Source organism: Mustela lutreola, chromosome 5 (assembly GCF_030435805.1).
Source record: "Mustela lutreola isolate mMusLut2 chromosome 5, mMusLut2.pri, whole genome shotgun sequence".
Classification (NCBI taxonomy): Eukaryota; Metazoa; Chordata; class Mammalia; order Carnivora; family Mustelidae; genus Mustela; species Mustela lutreola.
The window spans coordinates 158,250,672-158,267,722 of NC_081294.1; the positions used below are offsets into that span (position 1 = coordinate 158,250,672).

Here is a 17,051-nt window from a genome sequence, read left to right on the forward strand (position 1 = left end):
AGATGAATGGATCAAGAAGATGTGGTATATATACACAATGGAATACTATGCAGCCATCAAAAGAAATGAAATCTTGCCATTTGCAACAACATGGATGGAACTAGAGCGTATCATGCTTAGCGAAATAAGTCAAGCAGAGAAAGACAACTATCATATGATCTCCCTGATATGAGGAAGTGGTGATGCAACATGGAGGCTTAAGTGGGTAGAAGAATAAATGAAACAAGATGGGATTGGGAGGGAGACAAACCATAAGTGACTCTTAATCTCACAAAACAAACTGAGGGTTGCCGGGGGGAGGGGGTTGGGGAGAAGGGGGTGGGATTATGGACATTGGGGAGGGTATGTGATTTGGTGAGTGCTGTGAAGTGTGTAAACCTGGTGATTCACAGACCTGGGGATAAAAATATATGTATATAAAAAATATATGTTTATAAAAAATTAAAAATTAAAAAAAAAAAAAAAATTTCATTTTACTTTACCCCCTCTGAGGATATATATTCCCTAATTCAATATGAATCTCATTATGAATAATAATTATCATAATAAATATGCTGATTTTTCTTCTATTTATTTTTAGGGAGGTATCCTTTACTATTGAACATAAAGAAACTTAAGCAAGTCTGTCTTATTCAAAATTTGCGTGCTGCTTTCTTATGAAACTAGATTATAGAGTTGTATGAAGTAAATTCATGCAGTTAAGACATTTATGTTTGGAAACCTGGGTGGTCAGTTTAGTATTTCAAAAGAAGATTTTAAATTTAAACCTTAAAACTGAGCTCTTTCAGCCTTATTTATAGACCATCCTTCATGCTTCATTAGTACTCCTTCATTGTAAACTAAGTAATAGTTTTTGTCACAGTGTATATAACGAAAATGGATTTTATATTCTATTATTACAGAGTTAGTGGCACTTTCTACTTCCTTACTTCCTTTATTGAAAAATAGATTAATTCTAAAAAAAGTTTTTTCCAGCTTTATTAAAAAAAATCGACATATTATAATTTGTAAATTTAAGAAATGATTTCTTATAACATTGCAAACTTTTAACATTGTGTAAATTTTGTACAATTTGATAAATTGGTATACATCTTTATTGCAATATAATCTACATAAAAATGTTAATACATCTACTATCTCGTATAGTTGCCACTGTTTTTTATGCATGTATCATAAGGAATTTTAAGATCTACTCTCTTAGCAACTTTTATGTATATAGTATAGTAGAGATAAACTTCAGAGGTCTTGTGGGTTTTGTTCCAGACTGCCTCAATAAAGTGATTATCTCAATAAACTAAGTCAAATTATTATTATTATTTTTTGGTTTCCCAGTGCATATAAAAAATTATGTTTCCCAGTGCATATAAAAAATAAACACTATACTGTACTGTTCAAAAGCATTATGTTTTTAAAGAAAAACAATGTATATACCTTAAGTAAACTAGTTCTGAGTTTTCAGTGGGTCATAATTCCTGATCACGGATCACCATAACAAATACAATAATAATGAAAAAATTGAAATATTGCAAGAATTACCAACATGTGGCATAGAGACACAAAATGAACAAATGTTGTTAGAAAAATGGTGGCAGCAGACCTCTTTTATACAAGATTGCTATAAACTTTCAACTTGTAAGAATATGATATATGCAAAGTTTAATAAAGGGAAGCACAATAAAAAAGTATGTATATTTTATTAACTATGATCATCATGCTGTACATGAGATCCCCAGAACTTTTTCATATTATAGTTGCAAGTTTGCACCCTTTGACCACCTTACTCCACCCCAGGTTCACCCCTTGTCATCTCAACTCTAAGTTTCAATTAGTTTGCCTTTTCCTCAGATTCTGTATGTAAGGGATATCATAATACATAAATTTAAAAAATATATAAAATCTTTGAAATATTTCACTTAGTAAAATACCTTCAAGATCCATCCATGCTGTTGTAAATGGCAGTATTTCTTAATTTTTCATGGTTAAGTAGTATTCCATAGTATATATTTACCATACTTATTTTATTAATTCATCCATTAATGGATACTGAAGTTATTTCCATCTCTTGCTTAGAGTTAATAATTTTATAATAAACATAAGAGTGCATATATGTCTTTGAACAGTGACTTCGTTTCCTTTAGATATATACCTAGAAGTGGGATTACTGAATCATATGGTAATTTTATTTTTAATAAAATGAATAATCTCCATACTCTTTTCCATACAAATTTATATCCCTATCACAGTGCATAAGTTCCCCATTTTCCCCAATATTTACCAAAATTTGTTAGTTTCAAATTTTTGTAGTATATATTCTAATAGGTATTAATATCTTGCTATGTTTTTCAGAGGTAAACAACAACAACAACATCATAATGACTTTGCCCTGAGTTTTTTACGTTGAGCACTTTTTAATGCTCCTGTTGGTCATTTATATAACGTTTTTGAAAAAAAAAAAGTCTATTGAGATCCTTTTGCTATTTTTTTAATTATATATTTTTTTCTATTTGTATCTGTTGGTTATTAACCTCTTATCAGATATAAGATTTGTAAGTATTTTCTTACATTCTGTGGATTGTGTTTTCATTCTCTCTCTCTCTTTTTTTTTTGGCAATGTAGAAACTTTAGTTTGATGTAATATCATTTATTTATTTTTGCTTTTTTTGCTTGTGTTTTTGGTCTAGTATCCAAAAAACTTTTGGCAAGACCAATGTCAAGGAGAATTTTTCCTATGTTTTCCTTTAGGAAATTTAGTTTCATGCATCACCTTTAAGTCTTTAATCTATTTCAAGTTAAGGCTTATGAGTGATATAAGGTTCCAGTTTCATACTGTTTATGTGACTATTCAGTTTTAAATATCATTTATTGAACAGACTATCTTTACATATGTTGGCCCCTGTCAAATATTAGGTGACTGTATGAAAGGATTTATTTCTGTACTCTCAATTCGGTTCTACTTGTTTATTGGTCTGTTTTTATGCCAGTATACTTTATTGTTTGGAGCATGAGGGCTTTGTAGTATAGTTTTAAATCAAGAAGTGTAATTTCTCTTCTTCATTCTTTCTCAGAACTGCTTTGATTATTTGTTGTCTTTTATGGTCTCATATAAATTTTAGGATTCTTTACTTACTTCTGTAAAAAAATAATATTGGATGTTTTTTTTAATATTTTTAATTTATTTATTTGACAGAGAGAGATGACAAGCAGGCAGAGAGGCAGGCAGAGAGAGAAGAGGAAGCAGGCTTCGTGCTGAGCAGAGAGCCTGATGCGGGGCTCGATCCCAGGACCCTGGGATCATGACCTTAGCCGAAGGCAGCGGCTTAACCCACTGAGACACCCAGGCGCCCCAACATTGGATTTTTGATAGGAATTGGATTTACAGATGGTTTTCGGTAGTATGGACATTTTAACAATGTTAATTCTTACCATTCATAAATATGAGCTATCTTTCCATTTGTGTCTCCTTCAATTTCTTTATCAATGTCATAGTTTATGGAGTACAGATCTTTCATCTTCTTAGTTAAATCTATTCCTAAGTATTTTATTATTTTTGATGCTGTTGTGAATTATATTGTTTTCTTTATTTTTTCAGATAGTTCATCATTAGAGTGTAAAAATGCTCCTGTCTTGTGCTTACTTTGGCAGCACATATACTAAAATTGGAATGATGCAGAGAAGATTAGCGTGATCACTGAACAAGGATGACATGAAAAACTGGGAAGCATTCCATATTAAAAAAAATGAAACAAAACAAAATTCTTGTCTTTTATATATTGATCTTGTATTTGGCAGCTTTACTAAATTTGTTTATTCAAATTTTTTTGTGAAGTTTTTGGGTTTTTTAACATGTAAGTTCATGTTATCCAAAAAAATAAAATTTTACTTCTTCTTCTTTTTTTTTTTTTTGGAGTCTTTTATTTCTTTGTGTTCCTTGTTTCTCTGGCTAGGACATCCAGTACTATGTCAAATGAGAGTAGTGAAAGTGGACACACTTGTCTTTTTTCTGATCTTTAAGGGAAAAACTTTCAAACGTTTTTGATTGATTATGAGATTAGCTCTGGGCTTGCAATATGTGTTTTTTCTTTAATGGATTTTTTAACTTATTTTTTTAAAATTTTTATAAACATATAATGTGTTTTTATCCCTAGGGGTACAGGTCTGTGAATCACCAGGTTTACACATTTCACAGCACTCACCATCACTCACATAGCACCTACCCTCCCCAATGTCCATACCCCCACCATCCTCTCCCAACACACCTCCCCCCAGCAACCCTCAGTCTGTTTTGTGAGATTCAGTCTTTTATGGTTTGTCTCCCTCCCAATCCCATCTTTTATTTTTCTTTTCGTACGCCCGAAACTGCTTATGTTGCATCTCCACTTCATCATATCAGGGAGATCATATGAAAGTTGTCTTTCTCAGATTGACTTATTTTGCCAAGCATAGTACCCTCTAGTTCCATCCACGTCATCACAAATAGCAGGATTTCATTTCTTTTGATGGCTGCATAGTATTCCATTGTACATATACACCACATCTTATTTATTGATTCATCTGTTGAAGGACATTTAGGTTCTTTCCATGGTTTAACTATTGTGGACATTGCTGCTATAAACATTTGGGTGCATGTGCCCCTTCAGAATGCCACGTTTGTATCTGTAGGGTATATACCCAGTACTACAAGCACTGGGTCATAAGGTAGTTGTATTTTCAGCTTTTTGAGGCAGCTCCACGCTGTTTTCCAGAGTGGTTGCACCAGCTTGCATTGCCACGTACAGTGTAGGAGGGTTGCCCTTTCTCCACATCCTCGCCAGCATCTGTCATTGACTGACTTGTTCATTTTAGCCATTCTGAAAGGTGTGAGGTGGTATCTCATTCTGGTTTTGATTTGTATTTCCCTGATGCCGAGTGATGTGGAGCATTTTTTTATGTGTCTATTGGCCATTTGGATGTATTCTTTGCAGAAATGTCTGTTCATGTCCTTTGCCCATTTCTTCATTGGATTATTTGTTCTTAAGGTGTTGAGTTTGATAAGCTCTTTATAGATTTTGGATACTGGCCCTTTATTTGCAAATGCAAATCTCTTCCCCCAGATAACTTCTGAAAGTCATCTTTTGGCTTTGTTAACTCTTTCCTTTGCTGTGCAAAAGCTTTTTGATCTGATGAAATCCCAATAGTTCATTCTTGCCCTTGCTTCCCTTGCCTTTGACGATGTTCCTAGGAAGAAGTTGCTGCTGCTGAGGTCAAAGAGGTTGCTACCTGTTCTCTCCTCAAGGATTTTGATGGATTCCTTTCTCACATTATGCTTCTTCATCCATTTCCAGTCTATTTTCATGTATGGTGTAAGGAAATGGTCCAATTTCATTTTTCTGCATGTGGCTGTTCAATTTTCCCAGCACCATTTGTTGAAGAGGCTGTCTTTTTTCCATTGGACATCCCTTCCTGCTTTGTTGACGATTAGTTGACCATAGAGTTGAGGGTGTATTTCTGGGCTCTCTATTCTGTTCCATTGATCTATGTCTGTTTGGGGACATTTCCCTACTATCTTGATGATGACAACTTTGTAATAGAGCTTGAGGTCTGGAATTGTGATGCCAACAACTTTGGCTTTCTTTTTCAATATTCCTCTGGCTATTCGAGGTATTTTCTGGTTCCATATATATTTTAGGATTATTTGTCCCATTTCTTTGGAAAAAATGGATGGGATTTTGATAGGGATTGCATTAAATATGTAGATTGCTTTCGGTAGCATAGACATTTTTACAATATTTGATCTTCCAATACAGGAGCATGGAACATTTTTCCATTTGTTTGTGTCTTCAATTTCTTTCATGAGTTTGCCGAGAAAGGAGTGGGGACAATCCCCCAAAGCTCTGCATTACAGTGAACGGACGGTGTTCAGGGACCCTGTCGCCTCTCCTCTTTTGTGGGGTAGGCACTGGCCTTGTCCGCGAGTCCGCCTGAGGGCCAGTGCCAAAGGCCAAGCGTTGCCTCCACCGGGAGATGGTAGTGTGCATTGAGTGCCATCCTAGGCCACGCACGCTGCTGCAGGGTTGTGACTGTGTCTGCTTAGTTTTGCCTGGCAGGGTGAACCCAGGGCGCCAACATGGAACCCGGGAAAGCAAGGCCCAAGAGGGACCAGCTCTTCCGCAGCTCTTCTTCCCTGACGCGACAGAGTGAACACCCAAAGCCTTGCTGAGGAAGCAGCAGCGAAGTGCGGTTACCGCCAAGCCTAAAACCTCTGTGAAAGCATAGCAGTTGTTGGGAAATCAGAGTCGGATCTGTGGGCTGCTGTTGCTGCTTGCCTTAGCCTAGTATTCGTAGCACGGCGGGAGGAACCCTCATAGAGCGAAAGCCTCTTTGCCCGGGCATCCCCTCTGGGAAAGCACAGCATTCTTTGGGAAATCAGAGTCCGGTCTGTAGGATGCTGCCTGTTCCTTCACAGAGCTAGTCTCCACAGCACGGTGTAATAAACCCGCATGGATCGAAATCCTCTCTGCCCTAGCATCCCCTCTGCCTGAGAGAGAAGCCTGGTTGCACATGTCTGTCACCGCGCTCCCCAGGAGCTAGTGTGTGGAAGGCGCAGCACGCCGCCAACTGGGAAGAGAAGGAGCAGTTGGCCTTGGGGTCGGGAAACGCTCGGGAAGCAGGATAGCTTGCTGTGGCACGAACACCAGGCCGGTGGCAAGACAAGTGTCATCTGCTCCCTGTGCGGAGAGAGGGAAGCCTGGCTGCTAAGGAGACATGAGGGAACGACTAGGGCAGGGGCGCGTGCTCCACTCTGAGGAAGGAGTCTGGGCAGAAAGAAGGCCTGTCCTGTGCCTCTGGTCCCAAGGGGACAGCATCTCTTTGGCCACCTGTCCCAAGGGCAGACTTGGGCTTGAAACCAGGTGCTATACCCGGAACTCACAGAGACAACCCCATGGAGAAACGGGCAGTTAGATGCCGTCTTCCACCAAGATGTGGCAGCGTTGTCGGTGGCAGGGGTGTGCCAGGGAAGGAGTAGAGACAGTTCCCCACATTTCCCCATCCCATTGCACGGGCCGTGTGCAGGGATCCTGTCGCCTCCTCTGTCCTGTGGTGAAGGCACTGGCCTAGACCCTGAGTCTGCCTGAGCACCGGAGCAAAAGGCAAAGCCTTACCTATGCCAGGAGATGGTAATAGGCATAGAGTGCCATGTTAGGCCACGCACGCTGCTGCATTGTTGTGACTGAGTCTGCTTAGTTCGGCTTAGCAAGGTAAAACCCGGCAAGAACATGGAGCCCGGGAAAGCAAGGCCCAAGAGGCACCAGCTCTTCCGTGGCTCTTCTTCCCTTCCGCGACAGAGCGAACGACCAAAGCCTTGCTGAGGAAGCAGCAGCGAAGTGCGGTTCCCGCCAAGCTGAAAACCTCTGCGAAAGCATAGCAGTCCCTGGGAAATCAGAGTCGGTTCTGTGGGCTGTTTTTCTTGTTTGCCTTAGCCTACTATTCGCAGCACAATGGAGAAAACCGCATAGAGCGAAAGCCTCTTTGCCAGGGCATCCCCCCTAGGAAAGCACAGCATTCTTTGGCAAATGAGAGTCAGGTCTGTGGGATGCTGCCTGCTGCTTGCCGGAGCTAGCCTCCACAGCACGGTGTAATAAACCCGCATGGAGCGAAATCCTCTTTGCCTGGGCATCCCCTCTGCCTGAGAGAGAAGCGCAGTGGCGCCTGTGGAAAGAGCCTTAAGGAAAGGGACACGTCTGTCACTGCAGAGCGACGGAAGCCTGGCTGCTAAGGAGACACGAGGGCAAGATTAGGGCAGGGGACAGGGCTGCACTCTGAGGAAGGAGTCTGGGCGGAAAGCATGCCTGTCCTGAGCCTTTGGACCCAAGGAGACAGCAGCTCCTTGGTCACCTGTCCGTGGTGGAGACGTGGGCTTGCCATCAGGCGTCTACCCTGAACTCGAGAAACAACTCCCAGAAAGAACTGGCCATCAGAAGCCATCTTCCTCCAGGATGTGGAAGCTTGGAGGAGGCAGGAGATTTAAGGGGAAGGAGTGGGGACAGGCCCCCAAAGCTCCCTCTTCAGTGCAAGGGCGTTGTGAGTGGATCCTGTCACCTCTCCTTTCCTGTGGAGAAAGCACTAGCCTAGTGGCGAGTCCGCCAGAGCGCCAGAGTAAAAGGCCTAGGGATGCCTACGCCAGAAGATGGTAGTGTGCATAGAGTGCCATCCTAGGCTACGCACACTACTGCACGGTTGTGGCTGTGTCTGCTTAGTTCGGTCTGGCAGGGTGGAGCCAGGACGCGAAAATGGAGCCCGGTAAAGCAAGGACCAAGAGGCACCAGCACTCCCGCAGCTCTTCTTCCCTGACGCGACTGAAGCCTTGAGGAGGAAGCAGCGGCGAAGTGCTTTTTGCTCCAAGCCAAAGCCTCTGCGAAAGCACAGCATGCACTGAGAAATGTTCTGCAGGCTGCTGCTGCTTGCCTGAGCCCAGTCTCGCGGTGGGAGAAACCCCGCATAGAGCCAAAGAGTCTGCTTGGGTATCGCCCCTGTGAAAGCACAGCATTCATTGGGAAATCAGAGTTGGGTTTGGGGATGCTGCTGCTGCTTGCCTGAGCTAGTCTACACAGCACGGTGGAAGATACCCGCACGGAGCGAAATACTCTTTGCCCTAGCATCCCCTCTGCCTGAGAGAAAAGCATGGTTGCACACGTCTGTCACCGCGCTCACCAGGAGCAAGTGTGGGGAAGGCGCAGCACGCCGCCCACGGCGAAGAGAAGGAGCCGTTGTCTTCGGGGTCAGGAAACGCTCGGGAAGCAGGATAGCCTGCTGTGGCACGAACAGCAGGCCAGTTTCAAGACAAGTGTCACCCGCTCTTTGTGCGGAGAGATGGAAGCCTGACTGCTAAGGAGACCTGAGTGCTCGACTTGGGCAGGGGCGCGTGATCCCCTCTGAGGAAGGAGTCTGGGCAGAAAGAAGACCTGTCCTGTGCCTCTGGTCCCAAGGGGACAGCATCTCCTTGGCCACCTGTCCCAAGGGTTGACTTGGGCTTGCCACCAGGTGCCATACCCAGAACTCGCAGAAACAACCCCATGGAGAAACGGGCAGTCAGATGCCATCTTCCACCAAGATGTGGCAGCGTTGTGGGTGGCAGGGGGTGGGCCGTGAAGGAGTGGAGACAGTCCCCTACAGTTCCCCATCCCAGTGCACGGGCTATGTGCAGGATCCTGTCGCCTCCTCTCCCCTGTGGTGAATTCACTAACTTAGACCCCGAGTCTGCCTAAGAGACGGAGCAAAAGGCAAAGCCTTACTTACGCCAGAAGATGGTAATAGGCATAGAGTGCCATGCTAGGCAACGCACGCTGCTGCAGGGTGGTGACTGTGTCTGCTTAGTTCGGCTTAGGAAGGTGAACCCCGGGCGCGAACTTGGAGCCCGGGAAAGCAAGGCCCAAATGGCACCAGCTCTCCTGCAGCTCTTGTTCCCTACGGGACTGAAGCCTTGTTGAAGAAGCAGGCGAAGTGCTTTTTGCTCCAAGCCAAAGCCTCTGCGAAAGCACAGTATGCGCCGAGAATTGTTCTCCGGGTTGCTGCTGCTTGCCTGAGCCCAGTCTCGCGGTGGGAGAAACCCGCATACAGCGAAAGCCTCTTTGCCTGGGCATCTCCCGTGGGATAGCACAGCTTTTTTGTTGGGAAATCAGAGTTGGGTTTGTGGATGCTGCTGCCTCTTGCCTGAGCTATTCTCCGCAGCACGGTGGAAGATACCCGCATGGAGCGAAATACTCTTTGCCCTAGCATCCCCTCTGCCTGAGAGAGAAGCATGGTTGCACACGTCGGTCACCAAGCTCCCCAGGAGCAAGTGAGGTGAAGGCGCAGTACGCCGCCCCCGGGGAAGAGAAGGAGCCGTTGTTCTTGGGGTCGTGAAACGCACGGGAAGCAGGATAGCCTGCCGTTGCACGAACAGCAGGCCAGTGGCAAGACAAGTGTCACCCGCTCCCTGTGCGGAGAGATGGAAGCCTGGCTGCTAAGGAGACATGAGGGGACGACTAGGGCAGGGGCGCATGCTCCACTCTGAGGAAGGAGTCTGGGCAGAAAGCAGGCCTGTCCTGTGCCTCAGCTCACAAGGGGACAGCATCTCCTTGCCACCTGTCCCAAGGTCAGGCTTGGGCTTGCCACCAGGTGCCATACCCGGAACTCTCAGAAACAACCCCATGGAGAAACGGGCAGTCAGATGCTGTCTTCCACCAAGATGTGGTAGCGTTGTGGGTGGCAGGGGGTGTGCCGGGGTAGGAGTGGAGACAGTCCACCACAGTTCCCCATTCCAGTGCATGGGCCCTGTGCATGGATCCTGTCGCCTCCTCTCTCCTGTGGTGAAGGCACTGGCTAGACCCCGAGTCTGCCTAAGCACGGGGCAAAAGGCAAAGCCTTACTTACGCCAGGAGATGGTAATAGGCATAAAGTCCCATGCTAGGCCACGGAAGCTGCTGCAGGCTTGTGACTGTCTCTGATAGTTCGGATTAGCAAGGTGAACCAGGGCGTGAACTTGGAGGCGGGTAAGCAAGGCCCAAGAGGCAGCAGCTCTCCCGCGGCTCTTCTTCCCTGCCTCGACAGAGTGAACGACCAAAGCCTTGCTGAGGAAGCAGCAGTGAAGTGCGGTTCGCGCCAAGCTGAAAACCTCTGGGAACGCACAGCATTCTTTGGGAAATCAGAGTGGGGTCTGTGGGATGCTGCCTGCTGCTTGCCGGAGCTAGCCTCCACAGCACGGTGTAATAAACCCGCATGGAGCTAAATCCTCTTTGCCTGTGCATCCCCTCTGCCTGATGGAGAATCACGTTGGCGCCTGTGGAAAGAGCCTTAAGGAAAGGGATACGTCTGTCACTGCAGAGCGAAGGAAGCCTGGCTGCTAAGGAGAGACGAGGGCAAGATTAGGGCAAGTGAAAGGGCTCCACTTTGAGGAAGGAGTCTGGGCAGAAAGAATGCCTGTCCCAAGCCTTCGGGCCCAAGGAGACAGCAGCTCCTTGGTCACCTGTCCATGGTGGAGACATGGGCTTGCCACCAGGCGCCTATGCTGAACTCGAGAAACAACACCCAGAAAGAACTGGCCATCAGATGCCATCTTCCTCCAGGATGTGGAAGCTTGGTGGAGGCAAGGGGTTTAAGGGGAAGGAGTGGGGAAAGTCCCCCAAAGCTCCCTATTCAGTGCACGGGCGGTGTGCAGGGATCCTGTCACTTCTCCTTTTCTGTGGGGAAAGCACTGGCCTAGTCTGCGAGTCCGCCTGAGCGCCAGAGTAAAAGGCCAAGCGATGCCTACACCGGGAGATGGTAGTGTGCATAGAGTGCCATCCTAGGCTACGCACGCTACTGCAGGGTTGTGGCTGTGTCTGCTTAGTTCGGCCTGGCAGGGTGAACCCAGGACGCGAACATGGAGCCCGGGAAAGCAAGGCCCAAGAGGCACCAGCTCTCCCGCAGCTCTTCTTCCCTTACGCGACTGAAGCCTTGCTGAGGAAGCAGCGGTGAAATGCTGTTCGCTCCAAGCCAAAGCCACTGCGAAAACACAGCATGGGCTGAGAAATATTCTGTGGGCTGCTGCTTGCCTGAGCCCAGTCTCGTGGTGGGAGAAACCCCGCATACAGCGAAAGCCTCTTAGCCTGGGCATCTCCCCTGGGAAAGCACAGCATTCGTTGGGAAATCAGAGTTGCGTTTGGGGATGCTCCTGCTTGCCTGAGCTAGTCTTTGTAGCATCGTGGAAGATACCCGCATGGAGCGAAATACTCTTTGCCCTAGCATCCCCTCTGCCTGAGAGAGAAGCGTGGTTGCACACGTCTGTCACCGTGCTCCCCAGGAGCAAGTGTGGGGAAGGCACAGCACGCCGCCCCCGGGGAAGAGAAGGAGCCGCTGGCCTTGGGGTCGGGAAAATTGAACAGCCACATGCAGAGAAGTGAAATTGGACCATTTCCTTACACCATACATGAAAATAGACTGGAAATGGATGAAGAAGCATAATGTGAGAAAGGAATCCATCAAAATCCTTGAGGAGAGAACAGGTAGAAACCTCTTTGACCTCAGCAGCAGCAACTTTTTCCTGGGAACATCGCCAAAGTAAGGGAAACAGGGGCAAGAACAAACTGTTGGGATTTCATCAGATCAAAAAGCTTTTGCACAGCAAAGGAAACAGTTAACAAAGCCAAAAGATGTCTGTCAGAAGTTATCTGGGAGATGGTATTTGCAAATGACATACCAGATAAAGGGCAGTATCCAAATTCTATTAAGAGCTTATCAAACTCAACACCCTAAGAACAAATAATCCAATGAAGAAATGGGCAGAGGACATGAACAGACATTTTTGCAAAGAATACATCCAAATGGCCAACAGACACATGAAAGAAATGCTCAACATCACTCGGCATCAGGGAAATACAAATCAAAACCAGAATGAGATACCACTTCACACCGTTCAATATGGCTAAAATGAACAAGTCAGTCAATGACAGATGCTGGCGAGGATGTGGAGAAAGGGCAACCCTCCTACACTGTAAGTGGGAACGCAAGCTGGTGCAACCACTCTGGAAAACAGCGTGGAGGTGCCTCAAAAAGCTGAAAATACAACTACCCTATGACCCAGTGCTTGTAGTACTGGGTATATACCCACAGATACAAACGTGGCATTCTGAAGGGGCACATGCACCCAAATGTTTATAGCAGCAATGTCCACAATAGTTAAACTATGGAAAGAACCTAAATGTCCTTCAACAGATGAATCAATAAATAAGATGTGGTGTATATGTACAATGGAATACTATGCAGCCATCAAAAGAAATGAAATCCTGCTATTTGTGATGACTTGGATGGAACTAGAGGGTATTATGCTTGGCGAAATAAATCAATCTGAGAAAGACAACTATCATATGATCTCCCTGATATGATGAAGAGGAGATGCAACATAGGCGGTTTCAGGCATACGAAAAGAAAAATAAAAGAAGATGGGATTGGGAGGGAGACAAACCATAAAAGACTGAATCTCACAAAACAGACTGAGGGTTGCTGGGGGGGAGGTGTGTTGGGAGAGGATGGTGGGGGTATGGACATTGGGAAGGGTAGGTGCTATAGTGAGTGATGATGAGTGCTGTGAAATGTGTAAACCTGGTGATTCACAGACCTGTACCCCTAGGGATAAAAACACATTATATGTTTATAAAAATTTTAAAAAAATAATTTAAAAAATCCATTAAAGAAAAAACACATATTGCAAGCCCAGAGCTAATCTCATTTTCAATCAAAAACGTTTGAAAGTTTTCCCCTTAAAGATCAGAAAAAAGACAAGTGTGTCCACTTTCACTACTCTCATTTGACATAGTACTGGATGTCCTAGCCAGAGAAACAAGGAACACAAAGAAATAAGAGACTCCAAAAAAAAAAAAAAAAGTAAAATTTTCTTTTTTTGGATAACATAAACTTACTTGTTAAAAAACCCAAAAACTTCACAAAAAAATTTGAATAAACAAATTTAGTAAAGCTGCCAAATACAAGATCAATATATAAAAGACAAGAATTTTGTTTTGTTTCATTTTTTTTTAATATGGAATGCTTCCCAGTTTTTCATGTCATCCTTGTTCAGTGATCACGCTAATCTTCTCTGCATCATTCAAATTTTAGTATATGTGCTGCCAATGTAAGCACAAGACAGGAGCATTTTAACACTCTAATGATGAACTATCTGAAAAAATAAAGAAAACAATCTAATTCGCAATATCAGCAAAAATAAAAAAATACTTAGTAATAGATTTAAATAAGAAGATGAAAGATCTGTACTCCATAAACTATGACATTGATAAAGAAATTGAAGGAGACACAAATGGAAAGATAGCTCATATTTATAAATGGTAAGAATTAACATTGTTAAAATGTCCATACTACCGAAAACTATCTGTAAATCCAATTCCTATCAAAAATCCAATGTTAGGGATGCCTGGGTGGCTCAGTGGGTTAAGCCGCTGCCTTTGGCTCAGGTCCTGATCCCAGGGTCCTGGGATCGAGCCCCGCATCAGGCTCTCTGCTCAGCACGAAGCCTGCTTCCTCTTCTCTCTCTGCCTGCCTCTCTGCCTGCATGTCATCACTCTCTGTCAAATAAATGAATTAAAAATCTTAAAAAACATCCAATATTATTTTTTTACAGAAGTAAGTAAAGAATCCTAAAATTTATATGAGACCATAAAAGACAACAAATAATCAAAGCAGTTCTGAGAAAGAATGAAGAAGAGAAATTACACTTCTTGATTTGAAACTATACTACAAAGCCCTCATGCTCCAAACAATAAAGTATACTGGCATAAAAACAGACCAATAAACAAGTAGACCAGAATCGAAAGTCCAGAAATAAATCCTTTCATACAGTCACCTAATATTTGACAGGGGCCAACATATGTAATGGGTAAAGATAGTCTGTTCAATAAATGATATTTAAAACTGAATAGTCACATAAACAGTATGAAACTGGAACCTTATATCACTCATAAGCCTTAACTTGAAATAGATTAAAGACTTAAAGGTGATGCATGAAACTAAATTTCCTAAAGGAAAACATAGGAAAAATTCTCCTTGACATTGGTCTTGCCAAAAGTTTTTTGGATACCAGACCAAAAACACAAGCAAAAAAAACAAAAATAAATAAATGGTATTACATCAAACTAAAGTTTTTGCATTGTCAAAAAAAAAAAAGAGAGAATGAAAACATAATCCACAGAATGTAAGAAAATACTTACAAATCTTATATCTGAAAAGAGGTTAATAACCAACAGATACAAATAGAAAAAAGTATATAATTAAAAAAATAGCAAAAGGATATCAATAGACTTTTTTTCAAAAAAGTTATATAAATGACCAACAGGAGCATTAAAAAGTGCTCAACGTAAAAAACTCAGGGCAAAGTCATTATGTTGTTGTTGTTTAACTCTGAAAAGCACAGCAATTTTATAGCAATCTTGTATAAAAGAGGTCTGCTGCCACCATTTTTCTAACAACATTTGTTCATTTTGTGTCTCTCTGTCACATGTTGGTAATTCTTGCAATATTTCAATTTTTTCATTATTATTGTATTTGTTATGGTGATCCGTGATCAGGAATTATGACCCACTGAAAACTCAGAACTAGTTTACTTAAGGTATATACATTGTTTTTCTTTAAAAACATAATGCTTTTGAACAGTACAGTATAGTGTTTATTTTTTATATGCACTGGGAAACATAATTTTTTATATGCACTGGGAAACCAAAAAATAATAATAATAATTTGACTTAGTTTATTGAGATAATCACTTTATTGAGGCAGTCTGGAACAAAACCCACAAGACCTCTGAAGTTTATCTCTACTATACTATATACATAAAAGTTGCTAAGAGAGTAGATCTTAAAATTCCTTATGATACATGCATAAAAAACAGTGGCAACTATACGAGATAGTAGATGTATTAACATTTTTATGTAGATTATATTGCAATAAAGATGTATACCAATTTATCAAATTGTACAAAATTTACACAATGTTAAAAGTTTGCAATGTTATAAGAAATCATTTCTTAAATTTACAAATTATAATATGTCGATTTTTTTTAATAAAGCTGGAAAAAACTTTTTTTAGAATTAATCTATTTTTCAATAAAGGAAGTAAGGAAGTAGAAAGTGCCACTAACTCTGTAATAATAGAATATAAAATCCATTTTCGTTATATACACTGTGACAAAAACTATTACTTAGTTTACAATGAAGGAGTACTAATGAAGCATGAAGGATGGTCTATAAATAAGGCTGAAAGAGCTCAGTTTTAAGGTTTAAATTTAAAATCTTCTTTTGAAATACTAAACTGACCACCCAGGTTTCCAAACATAAATGTCTTAACTGCATGAATTTACTTCATACAACTCTATAATCTAGTTTCATAAGAAAGCAGCACGCAAATTTTGAATAAGACAGACTTGCTTAAGTTTCTTTATGTTCAATAGTAAAGGATACCTCCCTAAAAATAAATAGAAGAAAAATCAGCATATTTATTATGATAATTATTATTCATAATGAGATTCATATTGAATTAGGGAATATATATCCTCAGAGGGGGTAAAGTAAAATGAAATTTATTTTGGTAAATGTGTCTATGAATAGTCAATACAATGCCTCAATAGAAATGAATATTACCATTTTGAACAATTTAATTACTATTATTAGAATTATTATAAGTATAAAAATGGCTATCATTTTAGCATGGAATATGAGACTCTCATGCTCCATGCTTCATCACATCCACACAACAACCCTGCATAATAAGTATTATCATCACCATTTCATGGGTGAAAAAACTGAGGCTAACACATTTAGATAACTGGTTTATGATTACATGGCTAGTAAGGATGCATCACACTAATTTAGGCTTTATGATTTCAGAATTGTACTCTTTCCACTGCACATTCTATTACTCTGTAAATACTTGGCCTGTTTTCATTTAGTTCTTTAATTTTATTCATGTGGTGATGGCTTAAAGCTTCATTTAAAGGAAGCTTAAAAAATTCATTTAACCAAAAGCTCCCAAGAATTAAAAATGTCATGGATCTAATGTAGACATGGATATCATTAGTTAATGGGTAACTATATATTTTCCACTCTAGTGAGATAACAATCAGAGTATTTTTCTAAGTTTTAGTCTCTCAGTGTTCAAAAGGACTTTGTTAAAATGGAAATATTTAGACAAAGGTGATCAAAAGTCTGGATCAGGTCACCTTAAGATAAATATTAGGAAACTGAGGAAACAAATGGAGATTTGAACACTGAGCTATGATATAATGAATGGTTTCAAGTATTTAGTAGAGTATAGAAAAGCCCTTTAAAGCCTGGTCTTAGCCTCGCATTGCAGCTTCTGGGATATCTGTCTATCATCTATCTATCTAGATATAAATTTGAAAACTTTTTCACTTAAAGATTTTGAGAAATAGAACATAATCAGCACCATAGAAGATCTGTTTATGATAACAACCTAGCCCCCCCTCCCAGTTTGTTAATATTCTCTCTTATTTAATGTAACATTGTGCAAACAGACCACTACTGATCTGCCGT

At 41.8% G+C, this 17,051-nt stretch overlaps 2 non-coding genes across 2 annotated transcripts; one reads left to right on the forward strand and one right to left on the reverse strand.

The window, feature by feature from the left end:
- Positions 1–3,626: 3,626 nt before the first annotated feature.
- LOC131832831 (U6 spliceosomal RNA) lies at positions 3,627–3,733 on the forward strand. Its single transcript, XR_009354193.1, has one exon. It is a non-coding gene; the product is annotated as a U6 spliceosomal RNA (small nuclear RNA).
- A 9,792-nt stretch (positions 3,734–13,525) lies between these two features.
- LOC131832844 (U6 spliceosomal RNA) lies at positions 13,526–13,632 on the reverse strand. Its single transcript, XR_009354203.1, has one exon. It is a non-coding gene; the product is annotated as a U6 spliceosomal RNA (small nuclear RNA).
- Between the last annotated feature and the right edge of the window lie 3,419 nt (positions 13,633–17,051).